This window comes from Puma concolor, chromosome E1 (genome assembly GCF_028749965.1).
Source record: "Puma concolor isolate L17-30 chromosome E1, mPumCon1.1.hap2, whole genome shotgun sequence".
Taxonomy (NCBI): domain Eukaryota; kingdom Metazoa; phylum Chordata; class Mammalia; order Carnivora; family Felidae; genus Puma; species Puma concolor.
Window position 1 is genome coordinate 13,151,976 of NC_141680.1, and position 21,125 is coordinate 13,173,100.

The window sequence follows — 21,125 nt, forward strand, 5'->3', positions numbered from 1 at the left end:
TGGGGAATTTTGCGCCGGCTCACGAGTCGCCGCCTCCAGTCTGTCCCCTTCCCGTCCGCCGTCCCAGGCAGGGGAAGGCGATTCCAGGGAGATTTCCAGAGAAAGGTTTTCAAACCCCCCCTTCTGCTGTAGGTGCCGAGCCCTGTCAGGCAGGGCCGATCCATCCAGGCAGGGAACTCCTGGGGAGGGGGGGCCGGGGGGGAGAATACTACCCGGGGCCCCGCGGGACACCCTCCGCCCACCTGGCGCGGGGAAGCGCCATCCGAGGGGACCGGGACGAGATCGGACTCGCAGGCGGCCGGTGGTGCGCCCTCGCCCGCCTGCGGTCCGGAGCCGGCCCGGTTGTCTAGCGCCACCTGGCGCCCGCCTCTCTAGCCTTTTCCCCCGGAGCTCCGCAAGACTAGCGAAGGCTGGGATTCGGCCGCAGTCAGCGCCGCAGAGTTCCAGGGGGCCGGCAGCGCCAGCAGGATGTGCTCGGCGGTGCCACGGCGTCGGCGGGTCTTGCCTTCGCTGGGGATTGGGCGAGCAGGTCTCTTAGGGAGGCTGTCGTCGCGTCTCTGGCAGGGGTTGACGGGTGGACCAGCACACGCCGCTCGCCGCCTGTCGGCTCGCGGGAAGCGACCGCGACCGCGGCGGGTAAGGGGAGAGGGCGGCCCGGGCTCCGAGACGGGGACCGTGCGCCACGGGGTTTCCCGTGGTCCTACGTGGATCACTGCCGTCGCACTTACCCGCCGAACGTGAATGCTCCTGGATTCCCGCTTCTTTCCCCACCTCGCCGTGGCTCAACGTGGGCGGGGACGGGGTTGGGGAGCCTTGGCAATGATGGAGAAAGGGGATGGGGGGCGGCTGGACACTTCTAATGTGCGACTGATGTGGCTGTTGCAGGGAGCGTGTGTGACGGAAGAGCCGGGTTGGACGCTGCCTTGCATGCCTCTTTCCGCAGTCCAGGTTGACCAGCAGTCTGCTAAGCTGGGGCTTGAGGGGATTTGGGCGGTTGACCAGCAAGCTGTCAGGATTCCTGCATGGATCGTTTGCATATATTTGAGGTTTCGAATAACTCTTTGCACACAGTCACCGCCTGGGTCATTGGAAAATCGGTCTTCGACTCTGGCTCCAAGATGCCTTCGAAATAAGCGGACTTCATCTCTGGTGCCAAAATGAGGCATCCGAAATTTTTTGGTCTCTCTCTCTCTGTCTCTCTGTCTCTGTCTCAGTCTCTCTCGTGCGCGCGGGCGCGCACAAGCATAGACACACACACACACACACACACACACACACACACACACACACACACACACACACAGAAGGTAGACCAGATGGAGGGACTGTTACCCCAAATAGACACTTTGACAGTTAAGGGTGAGATTTGTCTGGCAGGTGGAATAGGTATGTGTCCTGAGATTCACATCAATGATCATATTTATTACCAACATAGTTTATTATAAATACACAAATGGTAGACATTTTATATACATAGGAATTCTATGAATTTCTAAAACTGTAAATATGGAATACTAGAAATAGTAAAGAATGACGATTTTTGTCATTGCTCTAATCACATTATCGTGATGACTAGAACTATTATTTGTTAGTTTCTCTACCCACGAAGGGTATCCAGTGGACTGCAGATGAGGAAGAAAGAATGAGTTTTGGTCTGTGGAAGTTTCTGAATGATACCTGTGAGACCGGGGACCACTCACACCGGTTGGGGGGGGGGCAAGAAACGGTCCAAGTTGGACCAGGATGTGCCTGGGAGAGTCCATCCTTTACCTGGCCGACGTCCCTGGCCCGGGGCCCCACGCACAAATTTTCCAAGGCCCCCTTGGTTGTCGGTGTTGCACCTTTACAGCCAGTGCAGGCTGGAGAGCTCGGTAAAATACACGAGCGTTAGTGGATGAATACACAGGTGATTCTAGCTTTGTTACCTCTGTGAAATCCATGCCCGCTTAAACTTTAGCTCGTATAAACTATCCTCCCTTTGGCGGTGTAAAACAATTCTTTTATCTATTCTTTTAAAAATCATTTTTCTCTATTTCAAACGTTTAAGACTTTTAGGCAAATATACCTATGTGATATGCGGAGTGGTCTAGTCCATGAAAAAATACTTGAAGGTCATATAGTAGTAATTAGTGATGCCACATGCATTGTGCCTAAGTTTCCTCTAATTCCTCTCCCAAACTAACTTATGTCTGCTCTGAGGAGTGGAGTGAGGCTTCCGATGTAATCAAGGAAATGGACATGCTGTCTTTAAGGCTTTTTAAGTGAATTTTACTAAGGCGGGATGCTCCTTCTGATAAAGCGATTCACTGACATTTTTGGCACTTATTTTTCTCCTGACATATAAGGCTCCTATACCAAAAATGAAAAATGAAAACCCAAGAGATCTTGAAACCAATAGAGATAGTAAGGAAAGCACCGGTCACAGCACACTCCCCCCGGAGACCTAGGCTGAATTCTTCATAAGGGATTTGATTTTCCTGAGCCACGAAAGCCATCCATGTGAGCACAGAATTTAGAGGAAAAACCTACAACAGAAGGAGGAGGCATGCAGTGAGGATAATGAGTGGTAAGCAGAGAATCCATTCTCTCTGGGTCGTTTGTGCTTAATGTTAAGGCCAATGATAAATTGCCCGATTTACAGAATATTCACTTGCATAGAGAGAGGAGAGTCTGAGATAAGTAGAGGCATATTGAAAGCAATCTAGACTTGATATCAAAATAAAATCATCGTGAGAAACTAACATGATAGGTTCACGACCTCGGGGAACCCATTTTCTTTGCCAGATTTCACATTCTCACGGCCTCACACTGATCTTTTTCTTGTAACGAATTCATCAACTGAGAGAAGCTGTGTTTCAGTGCAGCCGTGTCATCTGGTGAGTCGAGCTGAAGATTCCAGCATTTGCCACATACCAGCGATTCAAATTCAAAATACTTTTGGCCTCTTGTACTGAGTGAGCACATGGCTTGTCTTGGACCATTGGCAAATCAGAAAAGGGATACATTGTATAACTGTGGGTGCCGAAGAGCTGAGTGCAGTTCATTTCTAGCCTTTCTCAGTCATGTTCCCAAGAGGCACTGCCGCACAACTATTACCTCTGAGATCCTTGGTAGTATTTCCAGTTTTTCAAGCTATTATCCGCCTTCAAGTTTTCTTACATTCAAATGGCATTCTCACTTTTTTTTTAAAGTAATCTCTACACCCACTGTGGGGAGACCCTGAGATCTAGAGTTGTGTGCCACACCGCCTAAGCCAGCCAGGCAGCCGTCAAGATGGCATTCTCCAATGGCACTGCCTCGACACAAAATCTGTGGTCAGCACGACCACTGTCAGGGCTTTCGCTACGGAACTTTGACCACACACTGGTCTCGCCAGAGTTCATGAGGCCTCCATAAATCAGATCCTAGTCCGGTCATGGAGGTGGCGGTCCCTTACAGCAAGGTGCTCTAAAATACTGATAATCCATGTACAGAAACACCTCAGTTATTGGAGAGCAGACATCTGGCAGCCCGAAGTACTGAGAATAGCTCGGAACAAGGGGGCAAAAGCAGCATCTCTGATGCCAGTGCGCCAATGAGTTTTGTTATAAAAATTTGATTATCACTTTGTTGATTTACCAACTACTTTATTAATTTAGTACATTACTCATAAATATCATATTTATTATAAAAATTTGTAATGTTTCTTTATTTTTGAGAGAGGCAGTGGGGGCGGGGCAGAGAGAGAGGGTGGCGGAGGACCCTATGCAGGCTCCGCGCTGACAGCAGAGAACCCGATGCAGGGGCCCGAACCCATGAACTATGAGATCATGATTCAAATGAATCATGACCTGTGAGATCATGACCTGAGCTGAAGCCAGACACTTAAACTGAGTGAGCCACCCAGGTGCCCTTATCATAATTATAAATATGTACAATTACATATGTATTATAAACTTGTGTGATAGAAATATAGATTATACAATTTTATAGCTATTAACATTTACATCTCTCAAACAACATGTATATGATTACAATTATTTTATCATTTTGTTTCACTGTGACAAATACGCAAAAGAAGCTATAGAACCTCAAACCTCAGGTTGAGGAACGGTGCCATCAGGTGAGCCCATACCCTCCCTGGGGCTTCAGGGATGCTGAGAGGACCACGAATGGGACACCTAGCTTCCGGTCAGCCTGGGACCCTACAGTGTCCCCTCCTCCATACCAGGCCCTACCAAGCGCCCACAGGGATGGCAAATGGGGCTAGGTGAGTTGTCTGCATGAGCGCTGGGGTCCCGTGTCTCCTTCATGCTGTTCGCAGGAGGCCTGAATTGGGGGAGTCTCATCACACCTAATGATTCACTGGGGATGCTCCCTGCTGACGTGAGCAGGTTGGGAGGGTAGGGCTGGACGGGGCAGACTAAGACTTTGGGCAAGTGCAGGGGCACTCCTCACACGGAGTAATGCACAGCTCATCCTCCAGTCCTGCCCATGGTGGCGCTCCAGGCACCCGCAGCCCTCCCTCCAAATGAAGCAGCCATCGGAGGAGGTAGCCCAGCACCTCAGTGGGCTCCTATGCATGGGGCACCCCTTCCCTGGGGAAGATGTGCTCAGGGCATCCTTGAGTTGCCTGCGCAGATCATCACCATCCTGTTGTCTGCACTTCTGTGGCCACATGCCCCAGAGACCACCCCAGTGTTTTGGCTGGTTTCCCAGAAGGGCCAACCAGAAAGTCAGGGAATTGATGGAGAATATGTGCACCTGTTGGCCTTACCCTTCACATCCCAAACACCCCACATTCTCGTTTCCTTCTCCTGTTCTTCTTCACCGCAGATTCCTTCCTGTTCTCTCCTCTTGAATCCAGAATTGACAAGCCGAAGGAAGAGGAGAGGGGGCAGATCCAGAGCCACCCAGGGCAGGAAAAGACCATGTGGGGAGTGCCCCGGGCACAGCAGACTTCCCGGGGGTCCCCAGCAGGGATGGGCTTCCCTCTTCTGGCTCCCAGCCCAGCTCCCTGCTGGGGACAGTCAGGGCTGCTCAGCAGGATTCGGTGGTGCAGACCCAGGCTCGGGAGCCAGGACACTACCGTGAGTGTGGGTGAGGGGTGCTGCAGAGCGATTTATGGACACTGAAGATTCAAGGACCTCAAGTACCTGACTGAGCCCTGGTCCTTCAGGATGAGCATCATAAGGGGAGGAAAAGGGAAGAGCTACAAGGAGGAGCTTATGGATGGAAAGGACAAACGAAAAAGTGTGGAGGGAAGACATGCTCACCTGAAGGATGTTGTTCCTGCCGCTGGAGTCATCCAAACCCACGAGTGGTCTTCACGTGTCCAGGCAGCAACGGTGTTGGGGTGGCCAAGGGAACGGGAAGAGATTTTGTTGAGGTGAGAACTCAGGTTCCCACTGCTCCTGGGATTACGTCCTCAGCCGTGCAGTCCTCCTATGGTCACGGTCCCTTCACCTCTGCAATGAGGGAGGTGATCGCTGATCTCAGCCCTCCCATTCTCTAAATGACCGGGAGTGAATGCCTGGGTCTTCCTGTCCCTCCTACAGGCAGTCACTGTCCCCATGCCCTTCTGTGTGTGTATGTGTGTGTGGGGAGGCTGGGGAGGGAGCATTGTTTTTCCTCTCTCCTGGCTCCCTGTCCCCACTGCTCACCTTCCTCTCATCTCTCCTAATTATGGTCCACTTGCTTTCTGCCTGTCCACCTCCAGCAATCATATTGTTGTCCACAGTGGGAACACTGGAGGAAAGGTAAAAGAGACACCACTACCTACCCCAATAGACCCATCCATCCCTTCCTGTGTCTGGAGCACTGGTAAGGGGGCTGGGATTCCTGTGGACCTGAGGGACAGACTGACAACCAACTCCACATGTGCAGTGTCCGCTCTGTGCCCGCGGTGACTTTACCTGGGAGACATCTTAAACTTAGACAAGACCAAACGTTCCTGGAACCATTAGAGAGGATGAACCCGAAATCAGAGTAAAAAACTTGTCCAGTGTCCCTTAGTCTATGTCCCTTAGACAGTCCCCAACCTCAGACACAAGAACCCACACCACCTCAATGTCATAGTTGTTTTCAGAGACTGTAGAACACGGCTGGCTGTAGCTCTTTACTGGATAATCGTGTTTTCACTACATCCCCAATCCTCTCTGAAAGCAGAAAGGTGGAATCAGGGCTTCTCTCTAGACCAAAGCAGGCAAGAAAGCCCCACCTTGTTCATCACCTCGATTTTACTTCAGAAAGTGAGTGATTCCAGAATATGTACTATTTCTGCTTATTCTTTCCTCCACCCGTGATTAGATAAAAACCAAAACCCCTGTGAGGATGCCATCGTGCTGTGCACTGTTGGCACAGGTCTCTGTTCTCTCGAGGACTCTGTTCTCTCTCCTGTCAGACAAGACAGGACATAGTGGTACAGTCAATGGCCCGGGGAGAAAATATAGAGAAGCTTTTCCTGGAAGATCTCTCACGTGTATTTTGTTTCAGTTGGTTCTAGATTTTCACTCAACATTCTCCCAAACAAGGAAGTCATGGATATCAGCTATGATGTCCACGGTCAGATCTTCTGCATGCGTGATGCAGAAAATGCAATCTGCATTCGATTGCAAAAGATGGAAATGGAGCAGCATTTCTATGTCGGACAAGGAAAGGAAAGCTTGCCTTGGGGAGAGATGGAGCCTCTTCCTTTGCCTGTCGCCAGGCAGGTTTTGTCACAGGCCCCCATGGGGGGATTAGAGGATGCAGAGAAACTGTCAGCGCATTGGTGGCGCTGCTCAGGAACTACTCGGGGACTTTTGCCTGATGTGGCCTGGGAGCCAGGGGACGGAGGTGGGTGGTTAACAGGCAAGGGCTGTGTGCTGCCGGTCTGTCCTCCTTTATCTCCTCGGTGGATAAAGGAAGGCACAGGACAGGTGCAGGAAGGAAATGAGAAAAGGGGCCTTTGGCTTCTACCTTAAGGGAATGTAATCAATTGGAACTTGTGAAATTTGAAAGGATAGACACTAAGGTGCGTGCCATGTGTCAAGGACAGATCCCGTTTCAAAGCCCAGATAAATCCCCTTGCTGTCTTGAAACGTTAATGCCATTTTCCTTCTTTATTTTTTTAAAGTATAGGTGGCACACAATGTTACGTTAGGTTCCAGTATACAACATAGCGATTCGACAAGTCTATGCATTATGCTGTGCCCACTGCAGTGTGCCTACTGCAGGGATGGGTCACCATCCGTCGCTATGACAACACCATTGACTGTATCCCCTCTGCTGTGCCTTTTATCCCCATGACTTACTCATTCCAGAACTGGAAGCCTGTATCTCCCACTCCCCGTCATCCATTTTGCTCATTCTTCCTGCTAAAGACCCTTGCTGCTTCCATGCATTCATGCATGCTGCTACTGCAAATTCTCTTCGACTTTTTACTTTCTCATTGTAATGAAATATACATAATATTTATCCCTTTAATAATTTGTAAGTACATTTGGCTTTTGAACAACACAGGTTTGAAGAGTGCAGATTCACTTATATCGGGAATTTTCCCCAGTAAAGACACAGCAAAATGTTTCGAAGCATTGTGACAATTTGAAAAAACTTGCAGATAAACTACATAACCGAGAAATATTTTAAAAATTAAGAAGAGATATATGATGAATGCAAAAAATATATGTCGATATGAATCTATTTTATCACTTACTATCATAAAATATGCACAAATCCATCATAAAAAGTTAGGATTTATTAAATCCTTTGCATACAAACACAGACCATCTGGGGGCCCTTCTTAGTCTAGAGGAATGTACACAAGGGTAAAGGTGCAGAACGAAATCATAACTGCATAAAATTAACGGTAGTCACACTGTGCTGTGGTCATTTCATAACCACCTCCTGTTTTCATGTTTTTTGTTTATTTATTTTCTATTTTACAAAGAAAGAGAGAGCTTGGGCTGGGGAGAAGGGCAGAGGGAGGGAGACAGAACCTCAAGCAGGCTCCAAGCTCAGCCTGTATGTGGGGTTCGATCTACTGCCCTGGGATCGAGACTTGAGCTGAGATCAAGACTCAGTCTCTTGGGGCGCCTGGGTGGTTCAGTGGGTTGAGCATCTGACTTCGGCTCAGGTCATGATCTCAAGGTTTGTGAGTCTGAGTCCCGCATCGGGTTCTGTGCTGACAGCTCAGAGCCTGGAGCCTGCTTCCGATTCTGTGTCTCGTTCTCTCTCTGCCCCTCCCCACTTGTGCTCTGTCTCTCTCTGTCTCTCAAAAATAAATAAATGTAAAAAAAAACAAAAAATTAAGAGCCAGTATCTCAATTTCCTGAGCCACGCCGGTGCCCCTCATAACTCCCTCCTAGCGCTATTACTGAGAGCTCAGGTGTTGGGAGTATCTGGTTAAAACACTGGGACACTAATCATTCCACGTGAGAAGCTTGTCTCTCCAGAAAATTCTTACTTGCAGTAAAAAGTCATCTCTGATGGGTCTTACATACTTTTCATTGTCGTCAGCGCAATACCGAAAACCTGGAAAGAACATGGGGACCCATACAAGGCGCCACTAGTGATCCTTGAACGGCTCTCTGGAAGCAGATTAAAGTCATGACATTACTCAAAAGTAGAATTGCTTGATATGTACCGTAAATTGAGATTACTATCCAAAGTACACAACTCCTACAACTCAATAGAAAAAGGTCTACACAATCCAACTTTAGTTTAGGCGGAGGAATGGAATAGAAAACTTTCAGAGAAGACGTCGAGATGGCCAACAGGTAGATACATGAAAAGGTGCCCCGCATCACTAATCATCAGGGGAGTGCAAATCCAGAGCAAGGCTCTGCACAGTCTCCTTCTGCACAGTCTCCTCCCCCACCACTGTCTCCTCTTTCAGCCCACTCCCTGCACCGCCCCCCCCCCCAGCCTGCACTCCTGATTTCCTGACCCTGCTTGTGTCTCCCCAGCACAGATCCTTCCAACGTGCTGCATGCTGCTTATGTTCGTCTCCCCTCCACAGCCTGGCTTCACAGGAGCAGCAGGGGGATGGTCTGTCTCATTCTCTGCCTTGCCTACGGCCTAGGCCAGTGCCAGGCACATGGCAGGGGCTCAATCAACAGTGAATGAACAACCCTTTGAAACGCCCAGAGTCTAAGAGACCCCCAAAAACGAACCACCAGAGTCCAGAGTCAAAGCTAAGCAGCAAGGGCCATTTATTGCAGGTTCGAACCTGGATCTCTGCGCCCTCGTTGCCGGTGACGCCAAGAGGCCCTGAGAGAGGCTTTTACACCCCTTTTATAGACAGGTACACACAAGTCATGGGGAGATCAGAAATACACGGATGTGCCAAGTAACAATGGTTGATCAAGAATATACGGTTGTGCCAGGCAACAATGATTGATCAGGAATACATGGGCGCGCCAAGCAATTGTACAGAAGCGGAACAAGCTGGTTAAGCTTGGTTAGGTTTCAGTTTCCCGTAACTTAAGCTTTTAAGTTTCAATTTTCTCAGGCCTCTCACCTTATTCCTCCTTGAAACGTTCCTGTTTGCGGTTTCCCTGTTGGGTGAATGTCTGTGCCCTCTGGAACATCAGGACTGTGATGTCTCCTAGCTGAGTCCCTGCCCCTAGCACAGACCTGGCACATACTGAATACTCGACAAGCTTTATGGGGAATGAATATGCCAGTCACTGTGCTTAACACAAGGACCCACCAATGCCAAACAGGGTTACTGCACTCAAGAGATTGTTAAAAACAAGGCAATAGGCCCCAATTTGAGTTGCTTACAGTAAGCCCCACATCACCAAATTGAGAATTAACTTTGTAACAGTTTCAGCTCTCCCAGAAAAGGAAACTTAAACCAGCTAGTCAGGTTTACCTGATTAGCACAAGTCAGGCAATCTGCCTGGTAGACCTTGATTTCCCAAAGGGAAGTAACCTTGTGGTAACCAACCAGCTTTTTTAGGAGCATAACTTTCCGATTCTCATTCCCTTCTTCCTATAAACGTCTTTCACTATGTACAGCTCCTTGGAGTTCCTTTCTATCTGCCAGATTGGTTGCTGCCTGATTCGTGAAAACTTGAATAAAACTAAAGATCTTTAGGGGTGCATAGGTGGCTCAGTCAGAAGAACATGAGCTCTTTTGATCTCAGGGTTGTGAGTTTGAGCCCCACGTTGGGTGTGTGCATTATCAAAAACAACAACAACAACAACAACAACAACAACAACAACAACAACAACTGTTAAACTTACTCAGGTGTTTTTTGTTTGTTCAAAAGACTTATAGGCTGGGAGAAAAGAAAGTGCAAAGGCCCTGAGGCCATGGTGAGCTGCATGTTTAGAGTCTTGGTTGTTAGTCAGGATTCTTAGTTTTCTCTTGAGTCTGTATAAAATGCTTTTATTTGTAATCCTTGGTATTACTTTCTTGGCTGAATAACCTGAGCTTTGTGAAACATCTCTTGATTTCAGCAAATTCTATTCTAGTGATTCAAAGTGGAAACAGAGGTGGACTTGGTCTGGTTAACACATATTCACTGAGTGGCCTTCCTGAGCCTGGTGCTCCAGTAGGAACTAGGAGGCCGTGAAATGGAAGGGATGGGTCTCCACCTTGATGACTGCAGTTAATGAACCTCCTCTGTGTCCTCAGGCCCCTTCCACTGTGCCTCCTCCCCATCTCACATGGGTCACAATCTCCAACCCTGACCCTCTGTCAGGGTTGTCCCCAGCTTTGTCCCCTATGCTCAGCTGCTCCCAGCCCTCTCTGCCCAATCGTCCCTAGAGCTTCTCAAAGTTCTCAAAGTGTGTTCAAACTGTGTGTGTCTCAAAGTGTGTTCCAAACTGACCTCCTCTCTTGCCTCACCATTGCCTCCTCTTTGTGAAGTTCCTCTCAGTGCAGGAAGCCCCTAATAGCCTCATCCTCAAGCCTCAAGGCCCAGGCTCTGCCCACCCCCACCCCTGCCAGGCGTTCCCTTCTGGGAACGAGAAGCAGTATCCCAGGGAAGAGGACAGACAAGGGCTCCCTGAGCCACCAGGGCTCAAGCTAGTGTGGCAGCAAGATGCCCACAAAGGGGGTAAGGCTGGCATCATGCTGCAGCCCCTCCCCTCTGTTTCCCCAGTGTGCCCTGTGTCTCCATGGCTCGGCCTGAATGAGCTGGCCCTCCTCATGTTGTGTTAGGGGAATGCCATTCATTCATTCATGCACTGATTCATTCATGCACTGATTCATTCATTCATTCATTCATTCATTCATTCATTCATCTTGTATTTGGTTCCTGCTCAGTGCCATGCTTTGTCTAGATGATAACTCATCTGGGAGACCCAGTTCAGAAGTCACTTCTTCCTTGAAGCCTTTCTTGATCCCCACCCCTCCTCCTTGCACCCTCTGGCCTCGTGTGGGACCCCTAAATGTTGTGATCACACTTTGATGACCTCTTCAGCCTGTAAGCTCTGTGAGGACACTGGGCCAGATGCAGAAAGGGGTACAGGAAAATGTGCTGGTGTCTCAGTGACTGAAAGATGAAAGGATTTAATGTAGGCCACTTATGGGTCAAGTTCACCAAAAGTCAGATTCTTCTCCTTCCCTTCCTGCAGGACGAGCAGACCAAGGGACTTGCTCTCACCCTCATCTCCTCTTGAGGATTTTTATCTTTTTTTTTTTTTTAAAGGTTTATTTATTATTGAGAGACAGAGAGAGACAGAGCATGAACATGGGAGGGGCACAGAGAGGAGGAGACACAGAATCCGAAGCAGGCTCTAGGCTCGAAGCTGTCAGCACAGAACCTGACACGGGGCTCGAACTCACAAACCACGAGATCATGACCTGAGCCGAAGTCGGACGCTTAACCGACTGAGCCACCCAGGCGCCGCAAGGATTTTTACCTTTAACTTTGTTGTTTCTACTTTGAAGACATTTCATGACTGAACCCCTCGATATTGAGAAACTTAATGATCAATTAAGGGCAGGGATCCCCCTACTGTGTCTGGTGCCTGAGCCAACATTGGACAACATGGAAGCTTAGAATGTTGAGGAGGAGATGGCTCAGTGGCTGGGTCTCAGGGCAGCAGGAAATGGGGGCAACAAACAGCTGGAGGCAGAAGCTTCCCCCTTCCCCCTCCCCCATCATGACACCTGCCTCCTTCTTTGTATTGAACCAACCTAACTGTAATTACCTGGAGACCAACCCGTGTCCTTGGCAGATGATCTGTTCTTTGGGGACAGCTTTAGAGGCCACCTGACCTAGGTTCAAAGCCCTGTGTATGACTTAGGACCAGTTGCCGGCAACTCTGGAGCCTCTGTTCCTAATCCTAAGTGAATCTGACAGTGATGCTGTGCTGGACCAGCTGCTGGAAGTGGGGCGGGGCAGAGGCAGGTCGCTGGTCACTGTGAGAGGCTGCCACTCTTGCTGTACCCTGTGACTACTGTCCCTGGAATCCCAGCCTGCAACGTAGCTATGTGTGGGGAATGCCGGGATGGGGCAGTGCAGGAGTGAGTCAGAGAAGCGCAGGTGGTTCTGGGGCAGCACTGAAACCCAGGAGACTTGACTTTCCTCAACCGTTTCCAGCTGACCCAGGCCCTGATGATGAGGGGCCAGAAGGCAAGCTGACACCCCACAATCACCACCACCCCCAGGTGGGATATGTGTGATATCCCTTCGGTACCCCTGACTGCTCAAGAACAAAGGAAAGAAAGGAAAACAAGTTGCTAACTGATAGAGATGTCAGTCAGGCAAGACACGAGTCTCCATCAGTTTACAGATACCTCAGTGAATTACAAGAAAAGGTCAACTTTATCAATAGCTGAATCTCCAGAAACCTACAGATTCAATTTCCTGGAAGCCCAACATCACCCTCCCCTCCATAGTGATGTGGGGAACAAAGGCAAGAAGGAAATGGCAGGTAAAATTAAATTGGTTTTAAATTGCGCCCCAAAAAAATGATTAGTTTTTATACTGATTACTTGTTAATGCTGTGCAACACAACAGTATCTTGGATGCACTGGGTTAAATAATTTCCTCTATCTCTTTGCGCCTTAACCGTGGGCCCTGGAAGTGGCACGGCCTGTGTGGCCTGCCGTGTGTCTCTATCGTGGGTTGTTACATGGCGGCACAGGGCGTGATCGGGTTCTCTCAAAGCCACCTTGGGGGGGGCGCCTGGGTGGCGCAGTCGGTTAGGCGTCCGACTTCAGCCAGGTCACGATCTCGCGGTCCGTGAGTTCGAGCCCCGCGTCAGGCTCTGGGCTGATGGCTCAGAGCCTGGAGCCTGTTTCCGATTCTGTGTCTCCCTCTCTCTCTGCCCCTCCCCCGTTCATGTTCTGTCTCTCTCTGTCCCAAAAATAAATAAACGTTGAAAAAAAATTAAAAAAAAAATTAAATTGCTTTATAACCTGCAGCCCACTGACAAATACTTGGGGCAAACACAAAGTATAACATTTCTCCAGAAACCCCTTACTGTAATAATGTTAATGCCTTACTAGAGGAAAAAACCACCTTAGTTTGACAATAGCTAGGCCTCAGATATCTTTGGAGTCCTGTTTAGCATATGAAAGTCTTTCTGGAGGCCTCCTTTTTACCTTTACCTCCCCCAACTCCATAGTATATAACCAGTCCCTCTCTCCAACCCCAGTGTAGCTCTTTCTGCCCAGGGGTCCCCTTGCTTTAATAAAATCACCTTTGTACACCAAAGACCTCTCAAGAATTCTTTCCTGGCAGTCAGCTCCAGACCCCCACCACTCCAAAATCCCATCACTGACACCACTGACCACAAACCCTGAGTGTGCACGATCTCCTAGGAACTCAGAAGGCACAACCTGATGATCTGGCCCACAGAGCAATGGAGGAGGTGTTACCAGCACCCTGCCCACAGCAGCTGAAGATCACAGGGTTCCTTGAAGCACTCAACCGTGGGTGGAGCCTGGCATGGCAGGGCTGCATAGCATAGACTATTAGGGTGCCTGAGCTGCCGATATCTCTGCTTCTGAAGACACCCAATGGCTCCTGATCTCACAAGCTAGGCAAGGTCAGACGGAGTCAGTACTTGGTTGTGAGAACAATAGGCAACTCCATACGGACAAAAACACCCTGGTAGTTGCCAAGACAAGCGAGAGGGTGGAATGGAAAGTGACTGTTAATGGATAGTGGGTTGCTTTTTGAGGTGAAGTGTTCTAGATTAGGGAGAGATGAATTGTGTGCTTTTCAAAAGTGAATTTTATCGTATGTGAATTACGTCTCCATTTGAAACACTGGGATAAACAAATAAAATAATTCTTAAAAAAACTATTAACATGAGAAATGCATATTATCCTGAGTGCTTGTCTTGGTTCCCACTCTACTAAGCAATGCAGACGTGAAGATTTCCCGAAGACCAGGCGCTCCTTATTCAGAGCTATTCCACGTAGCAAGGGAGTCGGCCATCACATGGGCGTTTGGCAGAAGCAAAGGGAGGCGGAGGAGAGGGACAGCTCTGTGATGGGAAAGGAGGAAGGCCTGTGCTGATCTCAGGTTGTGGTGTGGAGAAGCTGGAGACGGGCTGACTTACAAGGCAGGCATCTGACCCGATGGCTTAGGGGAACAGATTTGGCTTTCCCTCATTTGGTTTTAAATTGAAAGAAGGATTAAAAGTGAGGAAGCTGTCAGTCAGTGGGCAAGTCCTGACAGTTTGGGGCTGTCGCTGCACACGTTGTGCTGGTCTGACTTTCTGGGCCGATGGTGCAGATTATTGTCAGGGCCTGGGGATTGGAGAGAGAGAGAGAGAGAGAGAGAGGGAAAGAAAGAGAGAGAGAAGAAGAGATATTCCCTGGTCTCTGGGGGGATTAGAACATTTTGCATACCAAAGTCCCTCCTTCGTTATCTTCATTCAATCAGAAACCATGTGGATACAGAAATTTTATTCAGTGTTTTTATCATCAACTGCAAGCAATAATGATGAAACAATGACAATAGTCATTTGTGGTACCACAAACCTCAGGATTTGCCACCTTGCTAATGTCTACCTTGTTTCTTGTTTGTTTCATATCAGCAAAAAAATTCTTAAATCACTCCCTTTTTTTTCACCCCCCACTGCTATCCAGCTCTCTAGTGGATCTTCTGGACCAGCCACCAGGTCACACCCAGCTGGTGACAATGTCACCAGGAGGATCCCAGGATGCCACTAGGATGATCCCACCCTTGCAGACGGCCTCCCAAAGTCAATCTCTGGCAAAGCATTCAGGTCCACCCCCACGAATGTTTCCCGGGGAGCTCTGGGGAAATCTCCAAACTGCTGACAGGTAACGCACTACGACCTAGTAAGTTGTCACTGGATGGATTGAGGACAGGAGGTGAGGGGAACACATGGCCAGGTTGGACCACGGTCTTCTAGAGTCTCATCATTAGAAAGACAGGGAGGCCCTGGGAGGTCTTCTGCGCAGTCCCTTTCTCTGCCATGCCACGTTGCCTCCACTGCTAGGGAGAGGGGACTTATAGTAAATCTGACGTTCCCATGACTGGGATCGACCACTGTCGTGCTACTGCTGCTCTCCCAACCCCCGGGGGGAGGCCCCACCTCCAGATAAGTTGTGGAAAGATCGGGAAACTAAAGGACCACTGGGACCCATGCAAGGAGGGCATAGGGCTTGGACACTGTCTTCCGCTGGCCTGTGGCAGTCCTCTTAGGTCCCCCTGTAGGCAGAGGGGCGCCAGAGCCTGCTGGTTGACCAACACATGCCAACCCCTAACAACCTCAGAGCACAGTGTGGGCCACACAGCACACACTCCCACACATCCAACTGGGACAAATGTGCCAACACCACGGCACAGCCTCCTGGAAGCTGCTTCCCACGCCGGGAATCCCATCCCTTGCTAATTTCACCAGCGCTCTGGAGGAACTAGTTACATAAAAGTACACAGCAGGTGTTGCCTGACAATTGGTGACGTATCAGTGGGGTGGATCCGGATGGAGGGGTTAGTGGTGAACGGTGAGTTCCTCAGACACCCCCATCTTGCCCTCTCCCACCTCTTGCCTCTCAGCCAGACAAAAGTGGAGTGTCTCTAGCACCAACATAGCTGTCTACCTCCGGGACCTTGGCCGACATGGCCAATCCCGGCAGCAGAGAAAGGGCTTGGAAATGTTTTTCAGGAGGTCCTTGAGACATTTATTTTCTGCAGAGATGGCTACCGGGAGGCGTAGAGCCTCTCCGTGTAACTCTCTGCAGGTGGGGGCTGCCTCTGAGCTCAGGAGGGGACATGCAGATTTTCCTGAAGAGGTCAGGATATCCTTTGTAGTCTGTCTCCTCTCTCTCTCTCTCTCTCTCTCTCTCTCTCTCTGCCCCTTCCTCTCATGCTCTCTCTCTCTCAAAAATAAACAAACATTTTTAAAAGTTCCATTTATCCTATGTTTTACTCAGAATCAATGTGTTCCCATTTTAAAGGATACTAGAAAAGAAGACGTCTATTTGGATCAGTATATTGGGCTCCTAATTTCATTCTAATTTAATTTTAAGTAATCCAAAGCAATTCAAAATAACACACTCTTACCATAAAAACTAGCTTTTCACAAACTGTTTTATAGTTTACCTACACTATTGATAATGTTGAAGTAAAATGTATTTATAAGTGCATAAGATAAATACAAAATGTTTTGATGTATAATGAACTTTTAAGAGGAAATGTATCAGGCTCAAGAATACCTAGAAGGTGCATGAAACACTTGATTCCTTTTGCATTTACTAACAGAAAAATGATATAATTCTAATAATTGGTTATTTTCATTGTTGTACTTTGGGTTGTGTGTGTGTTTAAAAATGTTTATGTATTTATTTTCAGAGAGAGAGAGAGCACATAAGCAGGGATAGGCACAGAGAGGAGGAGAGAGAGATTCCCAAGTAGGCTCCATGCTGCCAGCACAGAGTCCAATGTGGGGCTTGATATCATGAACCATGAGACTATGACCCAAGCTGAAATCAGAGACCAACACTTAACCGGCTGAGACACCCAGGTGCCTCTCACTGTTGCAAAATTTTTATAACCTTATGTAAATTGTTCTTCCACTGGATGTGAACATATTGTATAGCATGCTTTACTCAAAGTGTCAGTTCTAATTCAATGATTTCTAACAGTATTCTATCAAAAAATTAGTATTTGAGAAATTCAGCATCATCAGTGAATTTAGGCAAACACTGCCACAGTCGAAAAGGATGACTCCAAACCAGAGTGAAAAGTAAATAATTCTGCAGTTTAGACACCTGGTTTTGATGGACAGAAGTATTTGGCAGCTTTTGTAGTTGATGCTAATGCAGATGCTGTAGTTCAGTTACACTGATTGGTGATTATTTCTTAGATGAAACAGGGCAGCAGGGAGATTCCCCTCCCCAGCACAGCAATAATTGCACATTTGGTGTTTTCTTATTTATTTTAACCAACATCACTGAGAGAAAGGAAACATTTTCAAAGACTTTATTTGTAAGTAATCTCTACACCCAAAGTCGGGCTTGAATTTACAACAATCCTGAGATCAAGAGTTGCATGCTCTACTGACTGAGCCACCCAGGATTCCTGAGAAATGTAAACATTTTTACCTTTACCCAAAGGTGGTTTGTAAGTGGCAAAATTCACTAAATATTTAGCTGCTTTTTAAGTACAGCTTTCAGCATATAAAGCTTAAAAATTACTACTTTCTAGAGCAGTGTTTGGCAAACTTTTGTAAATATTTTGGAGCTTGCCATATGACCTCGGCTGCATCCACTGAAGTCTGCCATTGTAGCCAGAAAGCGGCCATGGAGAAAAGGTAAATGAAGGAACATGGCTGTGCTCAAATAAAACTTTATTTATGAATCCTGACATCTAAGCATGATATAATTCTTCAGGCTTCTTTCTGAAAAGTATTTCCACTATTAAAAAACATGAAAGCAGTTCGTAGCTTGTAGGTCCTACCAAAACAGACCATTGGAAGAATTTGGCTACAGAGCAAGAGCCAAACTAGTCATCCTTAGAGACTACCATTCCACAATGAATGGATTACAGTAGCCACGTGCTGAAAACATAAACACTGAGAGCAGACAAAGTACCAAGACCTGACCAGGGTGTGAAGGATCAAGTCCTCACCCAGGATGCCCATCTACCCTGCTCACCCATGGCCACCTCATCTTGGCATCCCCAGCCTCTAGGAGTGAGTGCACGTGCCCAGACCTGGTGCCCCCAGTTCTGCAGAGTGCAGGGTGCCCATGTAGTTCTGACACCGTTTATTTACTGGGCATAGTTTCCGCATCCATCAAGTCACCGCCTCCTTCTGGGGCTCCAGGAGGAACAGAAAGACACTTTCCACCCTCCATCTCCTGTGCTTATAGTTCAGACACTGAGTCCAGCTTCTCTCACTGCTAAGGGCCAAATGGAGCCTATGGGTCATTTGTGCGTTGTCTCCACAAATGGGGTTGGGGTCTGTGAAGGGCCCTAGGGCTCACAGGGAAGGCCTAATCATAACTGTGACATTTCAGTTCACCAAATATCTTTTTTTTGGGGGGGGTGGGGGTGGACCAAATTTTACTGCTTTTTGGGGGGTCACCAAACATCTTATTTTGGCGGGGGGAGAGAACGCCTTCTACAAAATATGTTAAAGAACATTTTTAGCCCCGTATGGAAATTAGCGGGGCAGCCGGCACCCAGCTGGAGCCCGTCACCTCCACCATCCCAAGCGCCAAAGGGCCTGGGGACTCAGGCTGCTGCCACCGGCGCTGCGACCAGAGCTCTGAAAGTGGCGGGGAGAAGGCCGCCAGCTCCGGACCCTGAGCTGCTCTGGGCCCTTGGCGCGCGGAGGGAAGCGGCGGAGGCAGGGCGTGCGGCGGCGGCGGCACCTGCTGCTCTTAGGCTTCGCTGCAGGGCTTCCCGCGAGCCAGGCTGGGCGGGGGGGGGGGGGGGGTCCCAACGAGACAGGTCAAGGCCTCCGAGCTCCGCGGATGCGCCCCCGGGTCTCCAGGACGCCGTCCTGCAGCAGGACACTCGTTCCGCGCGCACAGCGCTGCCGCGCAATCCCGCCGCGGAGGGACTCCTCCGGCGCAGTGAAGGGCGAACTTGCCGGCCGGCGCAGCCTCCCTGCGGAAGAGGAGCCGAAGGCCGCGCGCCCCGCGGACGGAGAACCTGGAGCGCCTGCGTCACCGCCACGCATTGCTTCACCGAACCGTCGGGCGGCCGGGCTCCAGTCCCAGGTGGAACCCGGCGTCCCCGCCCCACGGACAGGCTGGCGCCCGGTGCTGCCGAACGCCTGGCGGCCCCAGCGGCTGCCCTCGCCTCCCCGTGGCTGCGCTGCGTGGGCTTCGGGGAGTCTGGCACGGAGCCCGCACGGAGCTGGTGACTGCCAAGGCCATTCGCCCCCGGACCCAGGTCAGGAGCAAGTCTCGGCTCCCTGCCCTTTCCTGGCTTCGCGGCAGAAAAAGAAAGTAGGTTTTCACGGTCTTAACTAACGGCTTTTTGCCTCTTCCCAGTCTTTCTTCTCCACCCTAGTGGTCCTGAGCTCCCTCTGTGGCCCTCAACACGCTACTGCTCATTGTTTGTGTTTTTGTCTTTGTTTTGAATGGATTCTAGAGCAGAGACTCAAGGGGAGAGCAGAGGTAAAAGAGGGCAGGGTACTTGCACAAATAAACTGAAGGGAGGAGCGTATAGCATCCGGGGAGAATCCACACCCAAAGCTACTTAGTGCCAAGCCCTGCTCATCGACCCTAATGTCTTGGTCTCCTCCTGCATACACCCAGGAGCAGGACTGGCCGTTTTCCTGGACTCTGGGCCTGTGTATACCCGGGTCCTGTCCTTTCTCATCCCAGGCTGTGCTGCCCCCCCCCCCCCCCCGGCCCTTCCCCACCTTGTCCTGTATGAACCTGCCCTGACAGGTGTCACCTTCTGCTTGAACCTGCTCTGACAGGTTTCACCTGCTAGAGTCTCTGTCTCCTTGCTGCCTCCTGGAGCAAAATTAGGAAAGCACTGTTCTAGACCCATCTGTTGTGATCTATGCTGATTCTCCCCATTGTTTTATTATCTGCCACTCATACTTTGGCAAATTGAGTCTTTAAAAAAATTTTTAATGTTTATTTTTGAGAGAAAGAGAGCATGAGTGGGAGAGGAGCAGAGAGAGAGGGGGACACAGAATCCAAAGCAGGCTCCAGTCTCTGAGCTGTCAGCACAAAGCCTGACATGGGACTTGAACCCAGGAACTGTGAGATCATGACCTGAGCTGAAGTCTGTCACTTAACTGACTGAGCCACCCAGGTGTTCCCGTAAATTAATTCTGAATTGTAGAAGATAATTTTCTTTCAAGTTGGGCAGATAGGGTAGGTAGGCATGAATAATGGTTCCCTAAAGATGTCCATGTGCTAATCCCCAGAAGCTATGAATGTATTACTTTGCATAGCAGAAGGAAAATGTCCTGATGTGATTTAATTAAGAATGTGGACCTGAGGAGACACTCTTGGATTGTGATTGTGCGTGCGCGCATGTGTGTGTGTGTGTGTGTGTGTGTGTGTGTGTGTGTGTGTAATATAAATCATGGGGACCTCATAGGTGAAAGAGGGAGACAGGAGGATCAGAGTCACGGGAGACATGAGTACAGAAGCAGAGGCAGGGGTGAGGTGAGAGCTGGCTAGGGCCATGAGGAAGGACTGTGGGTGGCCTCTAGAAGCTGGTAAAGGCATGGAAGAGATTCTGCCCTAGAACTTGCAGAAAGAGTGCAGCCCTGCCAAGCGTCAGCACCTTCCTTGAGGTTCGCACCGTTAAGACACACAGGACTCTGGATTCCAGAATTGCAAGAGAATATGTGTTGTGTTTTGTTGCAGCAGCGATCAGAAACTAACAGAGGCCAGTGAGGTGCATCTTTTCGAACAGCACAGATATTGTCATATTGGTAAGTGGGGCTTCCTTGTACCAGGAAGTTCAAATGAAAAAGGGTAACCCCGATCATATGTTTCCTCAGAGAATCAATGGAGAAGTCACTCTCCTGGGAGAGAGAGGGGGGAGCTGTGGGCAGAGGCTGAGGACCCTCCCCTGTGTACAGGCAGGGACCATGAGCAGAGGAGCCTCAGGACAGGCCAAGCAAAGAGGGGCTGTGTGTCCGGGACCTTGCTTGAGGGCTTCTGAGGGCAGCTGAGCTGGGGGAGGGAGATCCCAAGAGGGCCTCCTGAGGTCTGTGCATCTGTACCTTCAGCAGCAGCC

General features: G+C 49.3%; 1 long non-coding RNA gene across 2 annotated transcripts in view; it reads left to right on the top strand.

The window, feature by feature from the left end:
- The first annotated feature begins 14,151 nt into the window (after positions 1-14,151).
- The window catches only part of LOC147574091 (uncharacterized), a 113,446-nt gene continuing 106,472 nt past the window's right edge, over positions 14,152-21,125 (top strand). The window contains exons 1-2 of one of the 2 annotated variants that reach the window (XR_015243917.1): positions 14,152-19,363; positions 20,750-20,817. This is a non-coding gene — a long non-coding RNA (uncharacterized LOC147574091). Of the gene's footprint in view, positions 19,364-19,410; positions 20,818-21,125 lie in introns of those variants that run through there. The other variant, XR_015243916.1, reaches the window with a different exon arrangement.